Here is a 24,716-nt window from a genome sequence, read left to right as displayed (position 1 = left end):
ATTTGTATACATGCATATTTACAGACTTTTCCACATGTTGTTGTGTTACAGCCTGAATTTAAAATGTATTAAATTGAGATTTGTCACTGGCCTACACACAATGCCGCATAATGTCAAACTATATTTTACATTTTTTATGAATAAAAAATAAAAAAACTGAAATGTCTTGAGTCAATAAGTATTCAACCGCTTTGTTATGAAAAGCCTAGATAAGTTCAGGAATAAACATTTGCTTAACAAGTCACATAGAAAGTTGCATGGACTCACTGTGTGTGCAATAATAGTGTTTAACATGATTTTTTAATGACTACTTCATCTCTGTACCCCACACATGCAATTATCTGTAAGGTCCCTTAGTCGAGCAGTGAATTTCAAACATAGATTCAACCACAATGACCAGGGAGGTTTTCCAATGCCTTGCAAGGAAGAGCACTTATTGGTAGATGGGTAAAAACTCTGAGCGATTGTTTTGGGCCCTGTACAAGGCCCGGTGAGTTTGGGGGGTCCCCCCCTCTGTTACAGCTGGCAATGTCATAAGAATCTCCCCCCAGCCCCCCATCCTCCGTTAAGTTAGATCATTGTTTACAATAGGACAACTGAATGGAAAAAGAAGTTTGAAGTGTCTTCACCTGTCTGTGTGTTATTTCAACAACAACAACAAAAAACTCCATAACTTGAAAGTCCTGATTGCTAAGGTAATTTTAAGATGTCAGGTTTGAAAACCATTTCAGCCATTTTGGCACAGTAACTCACTACCAAAACCAGACACAACTGGTTTCAAGTGGCCAAGAGACATCATTTGATCTACTACTGCCATCTAGTGGATGAACTGGGAATCAGACAAGTGATATATTTATTTACATCAATGGATAGGTAGAGACTTCAGCTTTCTCCTCATACAGCATGTAAATCATTCATGTAAGACAAAATTAAAGCATGGCATGTTGCACAAACCCTGCACTTTTAAAATGTCTGTGTTCCTATGGGAATTTGCGCATGTTTAGAGAGCCACTATTCAGTAGAATACCTGACAAAATATGTTTCTTGAATTTCTTTAAAATCCTTTTGGAACAGTAATTGGTGACATATTCTATCTCAAACCTAGACTTTCAAATATCTTATTCAAGACATTCAATATCCCTTTGAGCATGGTGAAGTTATTGATTACACTTTGGATGGTGTATCAATAAACCCAGTCACTACAAAGATACAGGCGTCCTTCCTAACGCAGTTGCCGGAGAAGAAGGAAACCGGTCAGGAATTTCACCATGAGGCCAATGGCGACTTTAAAACAGTTACAGAGTTTAATGGCATTAACATTGTAGTTGATCCACAATACTAAACTAATTGACAGGGGGGAAAGAAGAAAGCCTGTACAGAATAAAAATATTCCACAACATGCATCCCATTTGCAACAAGGCACTAAACTAATACAAAGTGTTGTCTGAGGCAAATCCAATACAACACATTACTGAGTACCACTCTCCATATTTTCAAGCATAGTGGTGGCTGCATCATGTTATGGGTGTCATTGTTAAGGACAGTTTTTTTTCAGTAAAAAATAAACAGAATGGAGCTAAGCACAGGCAAAATCCTAGAGGAAAATCTGGTTTAGTCTGCTTTCCACCAGACACTGAGAGATGAAGTCACCTTTCAGCAGGACAATAACATAAAACACAAGGCCAAATCTACACTGGAGTTGCTTACCAAGAAGACAGTGAATGTTTCTGAGTGTCCAAGTTACAGTTTTGACTTAAACCTGCTTGAAAATCTATGGCAAGTCCTGAAAATTGTTGTCTAGCAATGATCATTAACCAATTTGTCAGAGCTTGAAGAATTCTGAAAATAATAAAAGGGTAATATTGCACATTCCAAGTGTGGAAAGCTCTTATTTTAAAGAGTTACTGAGAAAGACTCACAGCTGTAATCACTGACAGGGGTGATTATAATGTATTGACTCAGGGGGTTGAATACTTATCTAATCACAATATATTCCTTTTTTTTATTTTCAGAATTATTTTTAGAATTGTTCCTACACTTTGACATTACAGAATATTTTGTGTAGATTGTTGAGATTTTTTTTTTATCAAATCCATTTTAATCCCACATTGTAACACTATTTTTTTGGGAATAAGTCAAGGGGTGTGAATACTTTCTGAAGGCACTGTATGTGCATTTTACATTTATTGTCCTTTTCACAGCATTTGTCAATAACAAAATTGGAAAATACTCTGGATACATTAGTAATATAAAAATATTCATGTACATTTTGGTGGTAGGTGCAACAACGATTACAAGGGTTTGAGTGAATGGTCTAACTGGTGTTTCTAAGTGGCCACACACCTCTCCAAAATATGCACAGTTCCTAAGTTATTTCAATGCACTTTTATGACTCAGGGAAAGAGCCTTGAACTATAAGGTGCTTTTTTGAGCTCTCCTAGCTTTTCCGTTGAGGAACTGAAGCAAGTACACTTGAAGTTTTTTATTTGCAACACAACCCTTCATCCCCACCATCACACAATTACTATTGTTGTTTACTCAATCCAAAAACATTCCATTATAAATCACAATCTGGGTCAGGTGGGCATCATTTTAAAGCTTATTCTATTGCCAACATGACCAGCTAAGTTGTACAATACGATCTTACAGTGTTAGGCTTTCACAAGGCACTTCAGACAAACAGATTGTAATTTTGGTGTGCACAGAATGGAGTCATGAGTTTCATTCAAGTGCGTGTTCTGCGGCAAATTGTCTTCACAGTATGACAATCAACCGCTCATTCTGTTCCAAATATGGACATCTGAAGTGCACATTTGAACACACGGGTGTGTGGTTTGCTTGTATGACATAAAACGGTATAATTAAAATCCCCAACATCTCATCTTTCAGAACACATTGACTCCTCTCGATTTACAGCATTCCCCTCACTCAGACAACAACACATTTGCTAAAGTGGCCCAATTAGCAGAAGGGATGGGGGCATCTTTTTGTTGCGCAAGGTACATACGTACACACGAAACCCATACAGCGATGTAAAGAAGAGAGCCAGAGCTCTGGCGTCATATACAGTGCATTCAGACCCCTTGACTTTTTCCACATTTGGTTACGTTACAGCCTTACTTTGAAATTGATTATATAAAAAAATCCTTCAATCTACAGACACTACCCCATAATGACAAATTGAAAAAAGGTTTTTAGTAATGTTAGCAAATTTATTAAAAAAACAAACAGAAATGCCTTATTTACATAAGTATTCAGACCCTTTGCTATGAGACTGCATATTAGAGCAAAAACCAAGCCATGAGGTCTGGGGAAGATCTGGGGAAGAACCAAAATATGTATGCAGCATTTAAGGTCCCCAAAAACACATTGGCCTCCATCATTCTTAAATGGAAGAAGTTTGGAACCACCAAGTTTGGAACCACCAAGACTCCTAGAGCTGGCCGCCCGGCCAAACTGAGCAATCGGGAGAGAAGGGCCTTGGTTAGGGAGGTGACCAAGAACCCGATGGTCACTCTGACAGAGATCCGGAGTTCCTCTGTGGAGATGGGAGAACCTTCCAGAAGGACAACCATCTCTGCAGCACTCCACCAATCAGGCCTTTATGGTAGAGTGGCCAGACAGAAGCCACTCCTCAGTAAAAGGCACATGACAGCCGGCTTGGAGTTTGCCAAGAGGCACCCAAAGGACTCTCAGACCATGAGAAACAAGATTCTCTGGTATGATGAAACCAAGATTGAACTCTTTGGACTGAATGCCAAGTGTCACGTCTGGAGGAAATCTGGCACCATCTCTACGGTGAAGCATGGTGGTGGCAGCATCATGCTGTGGGAATGTTTTTCAGCTAAGATGAATGGAGCAAAGTACAGAGAGATCAGTACAGAGAGATCCTTGATGAAAACCTGTTCCAGAGCGCTCAGGACCTCAGACTAGGGTGAAGGTTCACCTTCCAACAGGACAACGACCCTAAGCACACAGCCAAGACAACACAGTAGTTGCTTCAGGATAAGTCTCTGGATGTCCTTGAGTGGCCCAAATAGATCCCGGACTTGAACCCGATCAAACATTTCTGGAGAGACCTTAAAATAGCTGTGCAGTAACGCTCTCCATCCAACTTGACAGAGTTTGACTGAATCTACAGAGAGGAATGGGAGAAACTCCCCAAATACAGGTGTGCCAAGCTTGTAGCGTCATATCCAAGCAAACTCGAGGCTGTAATCGCTGCCAAAGGTGCTTCAACAAAGTACTGAGTAAAGGGTCTGAATACTTATGTAAATGTGACATTATTATTTTTTTTTATATATATACATTTGCAAAAATGTCTTAGAAACAGTTTTTGCTTTGTCATTAGAGGGTATTGTGTGTAGATTGAGGGGGGGACTGTAACGGGTGTCGTCGTCTGATGAGGAAGAATCGGACCAAAGCGCAGCGTCGTAAGTGTTCATGACTTTTATTGAACAGAACACTGAAACAAAAATAACAAAGTGAATAACGAAACCGAAACAGTCCTGTCAGGTGCAGAAAACACTAAACAGAAAATAACTACCCACAAAACACAGGTGGGAAAAAACTACCTAAGTATGGTTCCCAATCAGAGACAACGATAGACAGCTGTCCCTGATTGAGAACCATACCCGGCCAAAACAAAGAAATACAACACATAGAAAAATGAACATAGAATGCCCACCCCAAATCATACCCTGACCAAACCAAAATAGAGACATAAAAAGCTCTCTAAGATCAGGGCGTGACAGTACCCCCCCCCCCCCAAAGGTGCGTACTCCGGCCGCAAAACCTGAACCTATAGGGGAGGGTCTGGGTGGGCATTTCTCCGCGGTGCAGGACGTAGACCCCGCTCCACCTCTGGCTTGGCCCACTTTCTAGTGCGAGGACCCTTGCCGCCGACCCCGGACTGGGGACCCTCGTAGCGGGCCCCGGACTGGGCACCCTCGTAGCGGGCCCCGGACTGGGCACCCTCGTTGCGGGCCCTGACTGGGCACCCTCGCTGCGGGCCCCGAACTGGGGAACCTCGCTGCGGGCCCCGGACAGGGCACCCTCGTTGCGGGCCCCGGACTGGGCACCCTCACTGCAGGCATCGGACTGGGGGGCGTCACTGGAGGCTCCGGACTGGAGGGCAACTCTGGAGGCTCCGGACTGGAGGGTGTCGCTGGAGGCTCCGGACTAGAGGGCGACTGGAGGCTTCGGACTGGAGGGCGTCGCTGGAGGGAGGAGACGCAGAGACAGCCTGGTGCGTGGGGCTGCCACAGGGCCCACCAGGCTGGGGAGACCTACAGGAGGCCTGGTGCATAGAGGAGGCACAGGATGAACCGGGCTGTGGGGGAGCACTGGAGCTCTGGTGCGCAGCCTTGGCACCACTCCTCCAGGCTGAATTCCCACTTTAGCCCGGCCCCTCCAGAGTGCAGGCACAGGTCAAACCGGGCTGTGGGGGAGCACTGGAGATCTGGTGCTTACCACTCGCACCTCTCCACTTGGCTCAATGCCCACTTTAGCCCGGCACGGGCGGAGCGCAGGCATAGGACGAACTGAACGGTCCCAGCGCACCGGAGACACAGTGCGCAGAGCCGGCGCAGGATACCCTGGGCCGAAACGGAGACAGTGCGCAGAGCCGGCGCAGGATACCCTGGGCCGAAACGGCGCACCGGAGACCAAGCGGGCTGAGCTGCCACAATCCGCCCTGGCTGGATGCCTACTCTCGCATGGCACTTGCGGAGGGCTGGCATATAGCGCACCGGGCTATGAGCGCGCCCTGGAGACACCGTGCGCTTTACCGCATAACACGGTGCCTGACCAGTACCACGCAGCTTCCGGTAAGCACAGGGAGTTGGCTCAGGTCTATAGCCTGACTCCACCAATCTCCCCGTGTGCCCCCCCAAAAAACATTTTTGGGGGCTGCCTCTCGTGCCTGCTTCGCTCACTTGCCTCATATCGCCGCCTCTTGGCTTTAGCTGCCTCCAGTTCCTTTTTTGGGCGGCGATATTCCCCAGCCTGTCTCCAGGGTCCCTTTCCGTCAAGTATCTCCTCCCATGTCCAGGAGTCCTGAACCCTCTGCTCCTCCATACCACGCTGCTTGGTCCGCTTGTGGTGGGTAGTTCTGTAACGGGTGTCGTCGTCTGATGGGGAAGAATCGGACCAAAGCGCAGCATGGTAAGTGTTCATGACTTTTATTGAACTGAACACTGAAACAAAAATAACAAAGTGAATTACGAAACTGAAACAGTCCTGTCAGGTGCAGAAAACACTAAACAGAAAATAACTACCCACAAAACACAGGTGGGGAAAATGCTACCTAAGTATGGTTCCCAATCAGAGACAACGATAAGACAGCTGTCCCTGATTAAGAACCATACCCGGCCAAAACAAAGAAATACAACACATAGAAAAATGAACATAGAATGCCCACCCCAAATCTCAGGGCGTGACAGGGACAACTTAATCCATTTTAGAATAAGGCTGTAACTTAACAAAATGTGGAAAAAGTGAAGGGGTCTGAATACTTTCCGAATGCACTGTATAGAATGTTAATGTACAGCCACTGTGTTAAAATGTATGTGCTTATCAATGACAAAATGGTTTCCGGGTGGTTTCCGATGCATTTTAATTTAGAGAGGACTTAAACAATTCTGTTGGATCCTCTTACCTTCGTTTCTCTAATGTACATGGATCAACATTTTTAGTGAAGTGTTTTTCTCTGTTTTATGTAGACAGCATGAACTTATCTGATGACGCTCCCTGTTTTCATTGTTTTCTCATGTTTCCTTTCAGTGAATACTGGTGTCCGTTAGAACTGGACATGTTAGAACTGGACATGTCGTTATCCGGTAAGTGATTCTGCTGGCAATTACCAAAATAACGCATATCTTGTAGGAACCCATTACCAACTGGTGGTACATCTGAAAGGGGTACACACACACACACACACACACTGAACCACATGTTCCTGCTCCCTCCAGGTACTCTATCCACCTGTGGGACCTGAACCATGAGGGGACTAGAGTAAGGTATCATACATCTACTCCACTGATTTTGTGATGGAGCTGGCTCTGCTGGGGCTGGACCTCATGCACCACATCCACAGTTCAAACCCCCGTCCTCAGACGTTCTGTCACATCTGTTATTACTATTGCATTACTAGCGTTGTTACTAAGGTCCTTTCATCTTTAGGTCCCGTCTTGTTGTAACCATAATGTCTTCTTTCTCTCCCCTTCTTACCCCTCCAATCTCTCAGCTGTGCGGTACCATCTGGATCTCCATGGCCAGCCGGGTGATCTTCGTTGCAGCTACGCTACCTGCTTGACGAAGTCCGTCGCCACAAGAACTACCTCCGCGTCATCCACAACATGGAGGCCAGGTTTGTTGCTCAATCCGATAGCTTTATCCGTCTTCAAAGAGCGTGGCAGTACGTGTGTAGCCTACAGTATGTGTTTCAATGACCTTTTATACTGTGTCTATCTATGCTCTGAGGCGCATTTGAAGGCAAAATGAAAGCAGAAAACGGATTTCCGTGATCTAAGAAGAAAATGGACCAAGTGTTGTTTGTCTAAATATGTTGCTGATTGGTTGATTGCAGGTTTGCTGTGGCCACCTCTGATGAGCTGGTAGCCAACAATGATGACTGTGCTATCTGCTGGGACTCCATGACTACAGAACGCAAGCTGCCGCTTGGACATCTCTTCCACAAGTGAGCAGCTGTCTGTAAACTGTAACTATTTTTTCTCCCACGCTGTGCACATTTGAACAACCGCAACATCTATCTGTTTTCGTTTGCAAAGGCTGTTGAATATGTATACATTGATGTTTAAATGGCTGGGTAAAATATGTTTTGGGCTGGTGGACATCAACGGATAGTGAATGAATGATGAGTCCTCCAATGTGGAAGTGCTATATAAATGTATAATATATACAGTACCAGTCAAAAAAGTTTGGAAACTCATTGTAGGGTTTTGCTTTATTTTGACTATTTTCTACGTTGTATAATAACAGTGAAGACATCAACACAATGAAATAACACATGGAATAATGTAGTAACCAAAAAAGTGTTAAACAAATCAAAATATATTTTATATTTGAGATTCTTCAAAGTAGCCACCCTTTGCATTGATGACAGCTTTGCACACTCTTGGCATTCTCTCAACCAGCTTCATGAGGTAGTCAAATGGAATGCATTTCAATTAACAGGTGTTCCTTGTTAAAAGTTAATTTGTGGAATTTCTTTCTTTCTTAATGCGTTTGAGCCAATCAGTTGTGTTGTGACAAGTTACGGTTGGTATACAGAAGATAGCCCAATTTGGAAAAAAAACCAAGTCCATATTACGGCAAGAACAGCTCAAATAAGCAAAGAGAAATGACAGTCCATCAAGGTCAGTCAATCCAGAACATTTCAAGAACTTTGAAAGTTTCTTCAAGTGCAGTCGCAAAAAAAATCAAGCGCTATGATGAAACTGTCTCTCATGAAGACCGCCACAGGAAAGGAAGACCCAGAGTTACCTCTGCTGCAGAGGATAAGTTCATCATGAGTTACCAGGCTCAGAATTCCTGTCAGGATTTGGCCAGGATTGTTCAGGTTTTGGTCACTAGATGCCCCCATTGTGCTTTTTTGACCCTTTTGTTTTTCCCTTGTTCTAGTTATTATTTGCACCTGTGCCTCATTTCCCTTGAATGTATTTAAACCCTTAGTGTTCCTCAGTTCTTTGCTCTGTGTTTGAATGTTAGCACCCTGCCCCAGCCATGCTGTGAACATTTGTTTCTCCAGTTGGATTTTCTTGAGGTACTCTGGTTTTGTTCTTGTTTATTTTTGATTATTCTTTTGAGGTTTGTTTTTTCCCTGCTGTTCTTACCACTTTGTGGATTTTCCTTGTGTCTTGGAGGATATACATTTTTTCTCTTGGATTTACTTTTGACGTTGTGGATTTATTATTTTTGCCTGAAGATCTTTTCCTTTTTACTTTATTAAATCACCGTCTCAAGTACTGCTGTGTCTGCCTCATCTTCTGGGTTCTGCCGACTATTTGTGGCTCAGTTTACTAAGTGACTGTTTCTCACACCGGAGACCCGAGTTCGTAACCGGGTCCTGACAATTCCAGACCAAAATAAATGCTTCACAGAGTTTAAGTAATAGACACATCTCAACATCAACTGTTCAGAGGAGACTGTATGAAATAGGCCCTCATGGTCGAATTGCTGCAAAAAAAACACTACTAAAGGACACTAATAAGAAGAGACTTGCTTGGGCCAAGAAACACAAGCAATGGACATTAGACCTGTAGAAATCTGTCCTTTGGTCTGATAATTCCAAATTTGAGATTTTTGGTTCCAACCGCCGTGTCTTTGTGAGACGCAGAGTAGGTGAATGGATGATCTCTGCATGTGTGGTTCCCAAAGTGAAGCATGGAGGAGGAGGTGTGATGGTGTGGGGGTACTTTGACAGTGAGGCCCCAAAACTCATCCAGTATCCTCATTTCTCTCCTAGCTGTCAGAACTACGCCATTTACGTATGTATGCATTTTATTTAACTGGGAAAGGACACATTAATCAACAGTTTGGCTTCCTCATCAGTGTTAACGTTCCTATGAAAATAAATGACATCTGTAGTCCCTACTAGTTTTGTTGTTTTCTGCATCAGCCCTTAGTATCTGTTGGGCTAAGAGCATGCGGGAAAGTAACACTCATACAATATGCAGATAGACATCCCCTCAGCGGTTACGCTGAAACAGTTAGCGACTCTTCGGGCTTTTCTCTAAACACAAGACATCTGAATACAGTGTAGAAAGTACACCTCTCATGAATATTCTATGGGCTTGATCTTACATGCATGTCACCCGTACAAGGTTCTCGCATTGCAAGCTGGCCGCCCAATTTCTCAGTGGAAGTCATGCACACAACCAACGTCCTGGGCATTGTACAACCGGCCAACAACTCCCAGCTTAATGCCATGGTCAGTATTCTTATGGTCCATTGATCCATGACTTGTGTGCTTCCAGTGCCTTGTGCACTTATTGTGATACCATTCACCTGTCCTATTCTTTCACGTCAGTGCCAATGAAGAAAATGAGGTAAACATTGTCTTTGGGACCATCAGATCGAGAGATGTTTCCTTGGGTTCCCTACCATCTGGTGCTCCAGGACCTGCAGCTGACCCACTCTGTAGAGGTCACCACTGACAACTTCCTGGTGGGACGCATTGTGGTGCCTTTCCCCACACAGGTCAATCCAGTCCCAGTTCCACTCCCACCACAAACCCTTTCTCACACAGGTCAGTCCCACATCTCCACCTCGCTAACTTCATGTTGTTTGTGTCTGCTTATGTGAGCTTATGTGTCTCCTTGGATGGTACATTAACATAGGGAAGTACTAAAACAGAATTCCGGGTCAATTCATCCTATGAGCCAATATCACAAATTACTTATAAAATGTTTTGAGTGGGATGCCTGACTTCAACAGTAAATTTGGACAGACTCAACTTCCAGGATAGTCCCTAAAAGGTCTGCTTTGCTCCTCTTCCTCTCCAGCCTGTGGATCACATATTCTCCCAGGTCAACCGCTCCCCAGAGGATGTGGGTGGGGCCAGCGGGACTTCAAAGGTTGTGACCCCTGAGGTGGAGGACTTTGAGCGCAGGTGCTGCCGCTTCTCCAAGTCAGCCGAGGAGAGATAGAAGATGCTGCAGCAGAGGAAAGATGAGATACTGCTACGCGAATGCAGGTACTGTGTCTGCTTATTTAAAAGCACTGTTATCTATAGACTTCAATGGAACACTTCTGGTTGCTAACCTGCAAGCCTGGATTTTCAAATTACAGTCTATTATGGACAGTGTGAATGATGCCAATTAAAAAGGTTTCCTCCTATTTATTACCTTTCAATGCTCTACTTGTGCACACTTGACTATGGATGTTTTTGTTTGAATATTTTGTCCTATATTTTACCCTGTGTTTTTTCCATTTCATTTTCTCTATTCCATTGATATCCATTTAGCTCATTCTGTTTCTCATGCTCCTGTTAATGGTACTAATCTATTAGCAGCGCTGGCTAATCAGCCCTAATGATGATGAGGCTCTGTGCAGCACGGACCCCATTAGCACACCCATGCCCTCTGGCCCCATAACATTAACACGTCTGGCTTCAAAAAGTACTTGTCTTTCAAATACTTTGGGCAGTGAACTTGCCAGACGGGCAGGGTTTGCAGTTGCACTTTTGGGACTATTCCATTGATTCCATTGCACCAGGCAAGCTAAATCAACCGGAGCTAAATTATTTGAAAGGATACCAACATTAACCACAAGCCTAACCCTAGTTTAATGTTCACATCCCGGTTCAACCCTGACCCTAGCCTCAGCCAGAACCCTAACCCTTTTCTATGTCTTCTCTCGCAGGAGATATCTGAGTAAGAGCCCTGAGGAAACTGCTGCCATGAACGACGATAATGATGATGAGTACGATGAAGGTATGCCGTTCAGTAAGAGTTATAGGATTATAAGTCAGCCCCAGGTCTCCCAGCACCACCAAACCTTCCCCCTCTAGATCCGAGTCTTTCTAGGGCTGAAGTAGTTTACCGAATGGACTGTCTCAAATCAAATCAAATGTTATTTGTCACATGCTTTGTGAACCACAGGTGTAGACTAGCAGTGAAACGCTTACTTATGGGCTCTTCCCAACAATGCAGAGAGAAAAATATAGAAACAAGGAATAAATACACAATGAGTAACGATAACTTAGCTATATACACAGGGTACCAGTACCGAGTCGATGTGCATACGTATAGGTAGGGGTAAAGTTACTAGGCAACAGGATAGATAATAAACAGTAGCAGCAGCCTTTGTGATGAGTCAATAGAGTTAGTGCAAAGAGGGTCAATGCAGATTGTCCGGGTAGCTATTTGGTTAACTATTAGTAGTCTTATGGTTTGGGGGTAGAAGCTGTTCAGGGTCCTGTCGGTACCGCTTGTCGTGCGGTAGCAGAGAAAAGTATGTGACTTGGGTGGCTGCAGTCTTTGACAGTTTGTAGGGCCTTCCACTGACACCGCCTGGTATAAAGGTCCTGGATGGCAGGGAGCTCGGCCCCAGTGATGGACTGGGCCGTATGCACTACCCTCTAGCACCTTCTGGTCGGATGCTAAGCAGTTGCCATACCAAGCGGTGATGCAGCCAGTCAAGATGCTCTCAATGGTGCAGCTGTAGAACTTTTTGTGGATCTGAGGGCCCATGCAAAATCTTTTCAGCCTCCTGAGGGGAAGAGGCGTTGTCGTGTCTTCTTCACTACTGTGTTGGTGTGTATGGACCATGTTAATTCCTTGGTGATGTGGACACTGAGGAACTTGAAGCTCTCGACCCGCTCCACTACAGCCCCATCGATGTGGATGGGGGCATACTCAGCCCTCTGTTTCATGTAGTCCACGATCAGGAACTATTATCTATCCATTGAATTATCTATCCATTGAATTATCTATCCATTGAATTAGTCTGGCAGACAAGAAATGTGCATAGTAACATTTTTCCCATGCTGTGTTTTAAATGTTCTGTTTGGGAGCTATAGCCAGACCAGGGACTGGGTTCTGTCATAGATATTACAGCTTTAATCAGTCTCTCTCACCCCAGGAGTACAGAGCATTAATGCCTGGCCTGAATTAAGTTGATGCTCCTGCCGCTTTCACACTTTGGCATGAAATCTATCCATGAGTCATTCTGTCTATTTATTACTTGATCCAGTGATCCTCAAACTAACAATGTCTTATTAATGTGAGTCATGAAAATAGGACACGACGCGTTCTAAAGTGGGTCGATTGAATTCAGGCCTTGAAAGATTCTAGTCGATTGTGGCTCTGCTTATACCAAAACAGTCTTTGCTTTGGTTCAGATCTCAGATGTGATTTAGCCACTGTGTCACTCAAGGAATGCCAGTATTTGAATCATACACCGTGACAGCCACGTTTAATGTCACATTCAGTATATCACAGGAGAGCTGAGGTTTGCTGAGGTTTAAATTGACTGTGGAACAAGTTTACTGGAAAATATATAATGATCTATTAGAATAAAATAGAATTACATTATTTAAATGTTCATTTACCTTTCATACTGCAAGCTTGGACTTTTAGTATTATTACGTAAGGGTTAATCAACAAGAGGCTATGGATTCTATAGGGGGATAAAATGAATGACGTGGAAGGTGTGTTCCACGACGCGCTAGCGGAGTCAAACTAACCTTACAGGGAGTTGCATTATGTTCTAGAGAACGAATAGAGCCAGGAGTTGATTGTCCCTTTTATTACCATGGCTTTAATACATTTTTTATTTAGTTTGCCTCTAGAAATGTGTTCAACATCCACTGAAGTAGCAAACAAGTTTACTAGATAGCAACAGTGTTGCTTTGGTAACCAAACAAACAGACTTGCTAGTTTAGCTAACCAAACCATCAGTCCCAGTATTATAAAAATCTAATTCAACAATGCCAGTAAAGTTTTCAATTCAACGTTTGCTTTCAAAAGCAGCTCAAACATAGAACATGTAAGAATGAGCTATAGCCATTGAATTCTACCGTGCAAATATACTGTGGGTTATAGGGAAATAATGCACTCTGGAATGCCCTTCAATCCAATCAGAAACAAGAATTCAACAATGCCATGGTATAAATCTGTATACATCTCTCCACAATTTTCTTTAGCAAAATTAAGACCACGTTTTTAGCAAAGAGGAAGGAAGAGGAGCGGGGTTAGGCGGGTCAGGTTTCGGAGGACGTATGACTCCACCTTCGCCTCTCCCAAACGAAAAAAAAAAAAATGCAACTTAAGAACGGGAAGCATGCGCTTCTAAGACTTGCTTTCAGTGAGAATGACAGATCTATAACTCATATTTCTATGTGAATTTGGTCAGGTTGTCAAAAAGTTACATATTGCCGCTTTTAATTGTCATTTTTTGGTCTATATTAGGCATTTGTATCTCATAAATATGCCAACACATTACCAGACAGAAATCTGTATTTTCAATATTTTTCATGTTGCTGCTCTCATCTCTAGCATGGAGAAACATTGCTGAAAAATTGAAGAGACACTTAGTCAATGTTGTATAATTTGGAATTCAACTCATATTCTGAAGACACACTCTTTAGGCGTATGTCCACTCTTCACTTTTAAAGTATAAAGAAAAAACGTGTACCCATTGCCATTTGGATTGATAGTGTGCCAGTATGATTTATAGCAAAAAGTCACATTTAATTTGTTTTAGGGTTAATATTGGAAGTGAAATTTTAATTGATTAAATATACGTTTTTTTCACACCCATCTACACACAATACCCCATTATCACAAAGTGATAACGTATTGAAAAGGAAAATACAGAAATATCTAATTCACGTAAGTATAAACACCACTGAGTCAATACATGTTAGAATCACTTTTGGCAGGGATTACAGCTGTGAGTCTTTCTTGGTAAGTCTCGAAGAGCTTTGCACACCTGGATTGTACAGTATTTGCCCATTATACTTTCCAGAATTCTTCAAACTCTGTCAAATTGGTTGTTGATCATTGCTTGACAACCATTTTCAAGTCTTGTCATAGATTTTCGAGCAGAATTAAGTCAAAACTGTAACTCGGCCACATTCATTGTCTTCTTGGTTTAGTTAAGTTTATTAGAATCCCCATTAGCTACTGTACATGCAGCAACTACTCTTCCTGGAGTCCACATAAAATGTAAAAAAAAAATTTTCAAGCGTTCAGAGAGGGTTTAGGTGAAATAGATTTTGCTGAAGGGAGGGCCATGATTTTCTCCATGTAACCGTTATAAATAACGTTCACTGACTTACTATGGGTTAAAGAACTGAATGTGGCAATTTTCTGAATGAATCAAACCACTGTTTACTTTCTTTCGTTCCAAACCAGTTTTTTATGATCCATAAATACTTTCCTAACCCTAAATAATCTATTAGATCAGAGTATTTTTAAATCTACCAATTGGTGCTGAAACAGAGAATATATATTTAGATGGCTTTCTTTCATTGATCTCTAATATTCTAAACCTGTTCTCTCAAAACATTTTATTTAGTACAATTCTGTTGGCCAGCAAGTGGGAGGGTTTTCAGCACGTGCAAGGGAACCACACCTGTAAAGCGCGTTACGCACCTTAATAAGGTAAGTCTGAATACCAACTACTGAGAAGTACATAAGAAAGGCATACTTTCCTAAGTCGGAATCAATCAAATCAATCAAATGTATTTATAAAGCCCTTCTTACATCAGCTGATGTCACAAAGTGTTGTACAGAAACCCAGCCTAAAACCCCAAACAGCAAGCAATGCAGGCGTAGAAGCACGGGGGCTAGGAAAAACTCTCTAGAAAGGCCAGAGCCTAGGAAGAAACCTAGAGAGGAACCAGGCTATGAGGGGTGGCCAGTCCTCTTCTGGCTGTGCCAGGTGGAGATTATAACAGAACATGGCCAGGATGTTCAGATGTTCATAGATGACCAGCGGGGTCAAATAATAATAATCACAGTGGGTGCAACAGGTCAGCAACTCAGGAGTAAATGTCAGTTGGCTTTTCATAGCCGATCATCATAGCCATCATAGCCGAGGTCCTAGGGCTCAGGTCCTCCGAGAGAGAGAGAAAGAAAGAAAGAAAGAAAGAAAGAAAGAAAGAAAGAAAGAAAGAAAGAAAGAAAGAAAGAAAGAAAGAAAGAAAGAAAGAAAGAAAGAAAGAAAGAAAGAAAGAAAGAAAGAAAGAAAAAGAGAGAAAGAATTAGAGAGAGCATACTTACATTCACACAGGACACTGGATAAGACAGGAGAAATACTCCAGATATAACAGACTGACCCTGGACCCTGACACATAAACTACTGCAGCATAAATATTGGAGGCTGAGACAGGAGGGGTCGGGAGACACTGTGTCCCCGTCTGACGATACCCCAGGACAGAGCCAAACAGGCAGGATATAACCCCACCCACTTTGCCAAAGCACAGCCCCCACACCACTAGAGGGATATCTTCAACCACCAACTTACCATCCTGAGACAAGGCCGAGTATAGCCCACAAAGATCTCCGCCATGGCACAACCCAAGGGGAAGCGCCAACCCGGACAGGAAGATCACGTCAGTGACTCAATCCACTCAAGTGACGCACCCCTCCTAGGGACGGCATGGAAGAGCACCAGTAAGCAAGTGACTCGGTCCATGTAATAGGGTTAGAGGCAGAGAATCCCAGTGGAGAGATGGGAACCGGCCAGGCAGAGACAGCAAGGGCGGTTCGTTGTTCCAGTGCCTTTCCGTTCACCTTCACACTCCTGGGCCAGACTACACTCAATCATAGGACCTACTGAAGAGATGAGTCTTCAATAAAGACTTAAAGGTTGAGACAGAGTCTGCGTCTCTCACATGGGTAGGCAGACCATTCCATAAAAATTGAGCTCTATAGGAGAAAACCCTGCCTTGTGATCGTCTTGTGATCGTAGCGTACGTGTAGGTATGTACGGCAGGACCAAATCGGAAAGATAAGTAGGAGCAAGCCCATGTAATGCTTTGTAGGTTAGCAGTAAAACCTTGAAATTAGCCCTTGCCTTAATTAGCGCACAGATCCCGTTAACGGGATTAAAACCGACAACATCCGGTGAAGCTGGAGCTCGCCAAATTCAAATTACAAAATCGTAATATTAAACATTCATGAACATACAAATGTCCTACATCATTTAAAAGCTTAACTTCTTGTTAATCCAGCCGCTTTGTCAGATTTCAAAAAGGCTTTACGGCAAAAGCATACCATGCGATTATCTGAGGACAGCGCAAAAGCACACAAAAGCATTAAAAACATTTTCCAAACCAGCACAGGCGTCACAAATGTCAGAAATAGCGATAAAATAAATCACTTACCTTTGAAGATCTTGCTCTGTTTGCAATCCCAGGTGTCCCAGCTACACATCAAATGGTTGTTTTGTTTGATAAAGTTCTTCTTTATATCCCAAAAAATTCAGTTTAGTTGGCGCGTTTGATTCACTAATCCACCCGTTCCACTAGTTCAACATGCATACAAAGGAATCCCAAAAGTTACCAATAAACTTCGTCCAAACAAGTCAAACAACGTTTCTAATCACTCCACAGGTACCCTAATATGTAAATAAACAATCAAATTTAAGACGGAGAATAGTATGTTCATTATAAACTTCGTCCAAACAAATAAACTTCGTCCAAACAAGTCAAACAACGTTTCTAATCACTCCTCAGGTACCCTAATATGTAAATAAACAATCAAATTTAAGACGGAGAATAGTATGTTCATTACCGGAGATAAATAACGAAGTGCGCGCCCTCATCCACGCGCGCCACAACAATACAGTCAAAATGAGAGCCACCAAGAAAAACTACAAATTCTAGCTCATTTTTCAAAGAACAAGCCTGAAACCCTTTCTAAAGACTGTTGACATCTAGTGGAAGCCATAGGAACTGCAATCTAGGAGGTATTCCTTTGATTTTCCCATAGACAGGCATTTTAAATGGTGGTGACCTCAAAAAAAAGAATCCAGATGGATTCTCCTCGGGTTTTCGCCTGCCATATCAGTTCTGTTATACTCACAGACATTATTCTAACAGTTTAGAAATTTCAGAGTGTTTTCTATCCAATACTACCAATTATATGCATATCCTAGCTTCTGGGCCTGAGTAACAGGCAGTTTACCTTGGGCACGTCAGTCATCCGAACACTGCCCCCGGCCCTTAAGAAGTTAACAGGAAGCCAGTGTAGAGGCTAGCACTGGAGTAATATGATCACATTTTTTGTTTCTTGTCAAGATTCTAGCAGCCGTGTTTAGCACTAACTGAAGTTTATTTAGTGCTTTATCCTTGTAGCCGAAAAGTAGAGCATTGCAGTAGTCTAACCTAGAAGTGACAAAAGCATGGATACATTTTTCTGCATCATTTCTGGACAGAAAGTTTCTGATTTTTGCAATGTTACGTAGATAGAAAAAAGCTGTCCTTGAAACAGGCAATTTTGAGTTTCACCATGTTTCATCGAAATGTACAGCTGTGTGTCATCCGCATAGCAGTGAAAGTTAACATTATGTTTCCGAATGACATCCCCAAGAGGTAAAATATATAGTGAAAACAATAGTGGTCCTAAAACGGAGCCTTGAGGAACACCGAGATTTACAGTTGATTTGTCAGAGGACAAACCATCCACAGAGACAAACTGATATCTTTCCGGCAGATAAGATCTAAACCAGGCCAGAACTTGTCCGTGTAGACCAATTTGGATTTCCAATCTCTCCAAAAGAATGTGGTGATCGATGGTATCAAAAGCAGCACTAAAGTCTAGGAGCACGAGGACAGATGCAGAGCCTCAGTTTGACGCCATTAAAAGGTAATTTACCACCTTCACAAGTGCTATGATGGGGTCTAAAACCAGACTAAAGCGTTTCGTATACACTGTCTTCAGGAAGGCAGTGAGTTGCTGCGCAACAGCTTTTAAATAATTTTTTTGAGAGGAATGGGAGATTCGATATAGGCCGATAGTTTTTTATATTTTCTAGGTCAAGGTTTGGCTTGAATCGGGCCCAGTTACCAGTATTTCCCTGGGTTAGTTATGTTTCAGAAGTTTAAAAAGGAAGCATGGAATTCGTGATTGACCATACTGGCATGGCTATATACAGATAAAAAATGTAAGAGAGCTTCCCTGGTGGCGAGGAGGTTAAAATACCTGGCTTGGAAACCAAACATTTCAGGTACAAACCCCACATGCGCATATTGTCAATATATAAAGTTTAACAACTATGGTTGTGTTTGCATGATTTAAATGCTGTTCAAATGTCCTATGAATTAAATAATGTACAGATTGTCAACACATGAAGTGGAACAAATTTGGTTGTGTCTGTATGGTTAAATGCTGTTCAAATATCCTATGAAGGAAATAATGTGCAGAATGTCAACATATGAAGTGTAAAGAATATAGTGGAATATAGTGTTCAGGTCCGGATTAATGCAGGGGCTTACCGGGACCGTGGGGGGCCAAATAGGCAAAACAACATATCAATATTTTTTTCTTACACCACAACCGCCAACTACAGGAGGATTCAGGAGCCCACTCAACGAGTGTAGACAGCCTGCTGCTGCTGCACTGCTAATCGTCAGATGGGAAGAGGAGGTAGGGGGCCCACGTGGGTAACTGGGGGGCCCTGCCTTGATTGGGAAACGGATTAATAAAAATATACTGCATAATAAATACATGTGACTGGTCAATTGTGTGAGTCGGGCTCAAGTGGCAAAGAAATGAACAAAAATAGGCATATTCCATAGTTGGGTTTTGGAAACTCTTACCCTGGCAATGTTTGTGTTAAACTCATGGGTACACTAGCAATAGATGTCAGTCCTGACTTGAATGGGAACTATCAACTATGGATGATATTTTCATGCTTGGTTGCAGCTGTCTGTTTGCCTTCTGCTAATTTCTAAATATAATTGAAGACCCAATAGAAGAGAAAAAATCTCCCAATTTTGGCGAAGAGCAGTACTGTTTTTCTAAGTAGCTCATTGTGAGATAGGCTATTGCCAACAGGAGCACATCGGCCATCAAAGCCCCAGGGCCAATGATTTCTTAATCCTGCCCTGGTTGTGTTTGTATGATTAAATGCTGTTCAAATGTCCTATGAATTTAATTATAATGCCATGTGTCTCTAGATCACCTTCAAAATGCAAATTGCCATTCAATCTGGAAAGAAACATAATGGGGATGTATTCCAATTGGGATGTAATTCCAGTCTGCTTTCTTACGCTTTAAGGAACTACACATTTGTATGCTGAGAATGTTGTGGTAATATTAGGTCAAACTTAAATATAACATTTTGTAAATGTTCTTGAAATGTTCTGAGGACCTCCAAGGCAAGGTAAAATGTATATACCGTGAACATCAATGGAGCATTATGTTAAACCTGAAACAAATATGCTATAAACATCATAAAAACGGACTTATTTGCAGTGGTGTAAAGTACTTAAGTACAAATACTTTCATGTACTAATTAAGTAGTTTTTTAGGGGGTATCTGTACTTAACTATTTATATTTTTGATAACTTTTCCTTCAATACATTCATTTTCCCTGACACCCAAATGTACTCATTACATTTAAATGCTTATCAGGATAGGAAAATGGTCCAATTCACACACCTATGAAGGAACGTCCCTCATCCCTACTGCCACTGATCTGCAGACTCACTAAACACTCATGCTTCATTTGTAAATTAAGTCTGAGTGTTGGAGTGTGCCCCTGGCAATCAGTAAATAAAATACAAAACAAGAAAAAGTGCCATCTGGTTTGCTTAATATAAGGAATTTGAAATTATTTATACTTTTACTATATGTATTTTAGCAATTACATTTACTTTTGATAATTAAGTACAGTAACATTCAAATGTTTGGACACACCTACTCATTCAAGGGTTTTTCTTTATTTTTACTATTTTCTACATTGTAGAATAATAGTGAAGACATAAATACTATGAAACAACACATATGGAATCATGTAGTAACCAAAAAAGTGGTAAAAAAATTAGTGATGCACCGATATTACATTTTTGGCCGATACCAATCCGATATTTTGCTTGCCAAAAAAAACGATACAGAGAACCGATATTTACAATTTTTGTGGCCTTTTAAGCATTCTAGTACAGTTAAATAGTTAACAAACACACACATGGATGCAGCGGTCTAAGGCACTGCATCTCAGAGCAAGAGGCGTCACTACAGTCCCTGGTTCGATTCCAGGCTGTATCACATCCGGACGTGATTGGCAGTCCCATAGGGCGGCACACAATTGGCCCAGGGTCGTCCGGGTTTGGCCGGGGTAGGCCGTCATTGTAGATAATAATTTGTTCTTAACTGACTGGCCTAGTTAAATAAAGGTTAAATAAAATAAATAAAAAATAACACGATGGTATAATTTCCTTTGAAATGTTTTATATTCTGTTTTCAAATAAGTGATATTGACATGCATGCACTTTCAGATCTATATTTAAGGTCTGTTAAGACCTATCCTTGCTAGAATTGTTATAATGTAGCTTACCATTCATTTTTACAATTTGAAGTAGTAGCCTAAGCCTAAACCTTGTAATTCTCTTTTACCAGTAGTATATAGGTTGTTCCAAGGGAGGCACAGTGGCTGACCGCATTTGAAGGCTGGACTGACAGAGAGGAGGGAAGATTGAAAGGAGGGAAGATTCGCTCGACTGAAGGGAAGATGGAGGTGTTTGCTTCAACACAATGACTCTCACATTGACATAATAAACGAATTACAGCATGTTGTGTGCTGCGTACATTTTGTGAAATTCATAATGAGACTTGAGGATGATGAAGTACAACAACAAAGAATTCCCAGCAATGCAACTGGAAGGGAGGGCAACTCCCATAACTTAATTAAATGTTCTAACAACATTATAGGAATGCAACCTACAGTAAATTAAACATTGTATGAATGTCATCACAACTGAGCATATTGTGTCTTTTGGTACAGTAAAAAGTAATTGCACCCTTACATTCTATAATTGGTTGTGCCACCTTTAGCTTCAATGACTCCAACCAAACGCTTCCTGTTGTTGTTGATCAGCCTCTCACGCCACTGTGGAGGAATTATGGCCCACTCTTCCATGCAGAACTGCTGTAACTCAGTGACATTTGTGGGTTTTGAAGCATGGACTGCTCGTTTCAAGTCCTGCCACAACATCTCAATTGGGATTAGGTCTGGACTTTGACTAGGCCATTCCAAAACTTCACATTTGTTGCTTTTAAGCCATTTTCAAGTAGACTTGATTGTGTGTTGGATAATTGTCTTGCTGCATGACCCAGCTTCGCTTTATTTTCAGCTCACAGACGAATGGCCTGACATTCTCCTGTAGAATTCTCTGATACAGAGCAGCATAATGGTTCCTTCTATTAAGGCAAGTCGTCCAGGTCTTGAGGCAGCAAAGCATCCCCAAACCATCACACTACCACCACCATGCTTGACCGTTAGTGTGATGTTCTTACTGTGGAACGCAGTGTTTGGTTTTCGCCAGGCATAATGGGATCCATGTCATCCAAAAAGTTGACTCAAGTTTGCCAAAAAACACCTGGATGATCATCAAGACTCTTGAAAGAATGTTCTATGGACAGATGATTCATAATTATAACTTTTTGGACATTACAGAGAATTACGTAAAAAATTAAGTAAGTCCAAATCCCTATCTCCGTCCATGGCTAATTTAGGAGAGGGACAATTTTAAATAGCTAGCCACCGGAGGACAACAACACAACAAAAAATTGTTTGTCAGTGACGTTTGGCTTGATGTGATTGGTGTGAAGCCAAATCTAAACTGGCTTCCCTTGACACCTTTTTTTTGGTGCACCGTGAACATTCACAGTTGAGCTCACTCAGTTTAGCTCAACGCTGATTGGCTATTATTGTATAAAAAAAATATCAAGGAGGCCTAATGCTCACTGGCTTCCCTTGCATTCAATGCTGCGGACAACAACAATATCAACATTTTTTAACCAGAAAGCATCAGATAGATGGGCTACACATACAGAGACAGAGGGATGCTGTTTTGCTCGCTCTGATGCTTTCTCCGGTGAGATACATTCAGCCTCTTGCGAATTGAAAAAAAAATATGAAACACAAAGAGGCGAAAAATACATTATTTTATTGGTATATTTTAAAAAATTACCAATATCAAAAGATTATTTGATAAGAGAGATGTAAATATAATTAATTTAGTGTTCTTTTTCTTTAGTTGGTGTAAAAATAAATAGAAACGTATACATTTTAAGGCTGTGTCATTAGATTTGGGGAGGGGTCATCAGAAACGCTGGCAAAAAAGAAAATGGGGTCACCAGAAATTCTGGCAAAAAAAAAACAGGTTCCCCGCTGGAAAACTTTGAATACCACTACTGTAGATATTACTATTGTACTCCAACTGTGACTTTGTGTAATTTGTCACTAGAGGGCAGTAGCAGTACACTACTGTTTACAAGGGAACATCAGCGGTGTACATCTTATGTCTCAATCATCACAAGGTAAACATTTTTCTGAGACTTCCTCAGACTGCATTTACACAGGCAGCCCAATTCTGATATTTTTTCACTAATTGGTCTTTTGACCAATCAGATCTTTTGACATTAATTGGACAAAAGATCAGAATTAGGCTACCTGTGTAAATTCATAAAGCTTCTAGCAATACCATATGTTAAAGTTTTTCTAAAATCCATGAAGTTTGTGTGGATGTGTGTGTATGTGTCACGGGCGGGATCTGAATCTTGGTCTCCCACGGGAGAAACCAACATCTGATCTTTAGACCAAGAAAACATTTCCTCTTGGGCAGAGGGTGACACTGATTTTGAAGTCACAGGCAGGAATACCTCTGCATGAGACCATGAGCCTGAGTCATGTCCGCTACATTCTCTCCCTTTGACCTCCTCCCCCACGAGAAACCGTCCAAAATTGGGCGCCATTGTCACGGGAGGGATCTGAACCCAGGTCTCCCACAGGAAAAACCAATGTCTTGATCGTTAGACCAAAAGGAAATTACCTTTTGGGCCGAGGGTGACACAGATTTGGATGTACAAGCAGGGCAACGTCATCACTAGACCATGAGCCCGACTCATGTCCACTATGTGTGTGTGTGTTATATGAGGCATGTTGCAATACCTGACCCCTGACCTTTACAGAGCCCTGTCCAGTAAGACTGATTGTGATGGCCTGTCTCTGTCTGACCAGGTCATGAGAGGTCAAGGCGTATATGTCACCACTCACTGACTAACACCCATGCATGCCACCTCTGTAGAACACAATACAATAACTTTATATGGACATTTTGTGTAGCTTCCTCTCTCACACTAGGTTAAGGGCAAGGCAGAGGAAGAGAAAGAAAGAATGAGAGGAGGGGGAAAAGAGAGCGAGAAGAGGGGAGAAAGGGAGAAAAATAGGCGGAGGGAGGAAGCGAATAAGATGAGAGATAGAGGCCTCTGGGTCCCAGGCTGCATTATGTGTTCCGGTGCATTCCCTTGGTGAGATAAGCGCCAAGAAAAAGAGACTCAAATATTTGCTTGTTTTCTCACTGTGCATCAGGAATTCGGAAGAAAAGCAAACCCAATCAACAACTTGTGCTGTGTTATAGCCTGACAATATTTAGAGAAATACATCTAATAAATATGTTTACATAATTTACACATAGATTACCTACCCCCTTGGGTACACCCAAACATGTTATGAAATGTGTGATAACAGAAAATATACAATGAGTTGTATTAGCTAGCATAATTAGCCTCTAACCTCTGTAAATTGTCTGTTGATGACACCAGTTTTGGACATAGAGATAGCACTGGGACGGGGCCTAAGTGTGACAGCTCCAGTTGTAGAACAGCATGGTAATGCTGCTGGTATAACATGTTGCTGAGCCTCTTATCAGGCTGACCGGCTTGTCACTCTCTCTGCAGGAAAATGAGCGGCTGAATTGAGTGTTAATTGGTTCTGCTCTATGCTGGGGCACCAGTCAGTTGCTGAGGGGGGCATGTGGCATTTGAGATGCCTGTTGTGGCCAGTAGTGTAAAGTACTTAAGTAGTATTTTTTACTTAAGTCGTTTTTGTGGTATCTGTACTTTTACACGTTTACTTTTTTCCTTTTCCTTTATTTTTGGGGCTCCCGAGTGGCGCAGCGGTCTAAAACATTGCATCTCAGTGCTAGAGGCATCACTACAGGCTGTAAATCCAGGCTG

The 24,716-nt window shown here is 42.1% G+C and overlaps 1 pseudogene; it reads left to right on the top strand.

Moving 5' to 3' along the window:
• Window positions 1–443: 443 nt before the first annotated feature.
• On the top strand, window positions 444–11,533 carry LOC120053295 (annotated as a pseudogene).
• The last annotated feature ends 13,183 nt before the right edge of the window (window positions 11,534–24,716 follow it).

Source organism: Salvelinus namaycush, chromosome 9 (assembly GCF_016432855.1).
Source record: "Salvelinus namaycush isolate Seneca chromosome 9, SaNama_1.0, whole genome shotgun sequence".
Taxonomy (NCBI): domain Eukaryota; kingdom Metazoa; phylum Chordata; class Actinopteri; order Salmoniformes; family Salmonidae; genus Salvelinus; species Salvelinus namaycush.
Note: the sequence above shows the minus strand (reverse complement) of the source record. Positions and strands in the feature narration are given on the sequence as shown.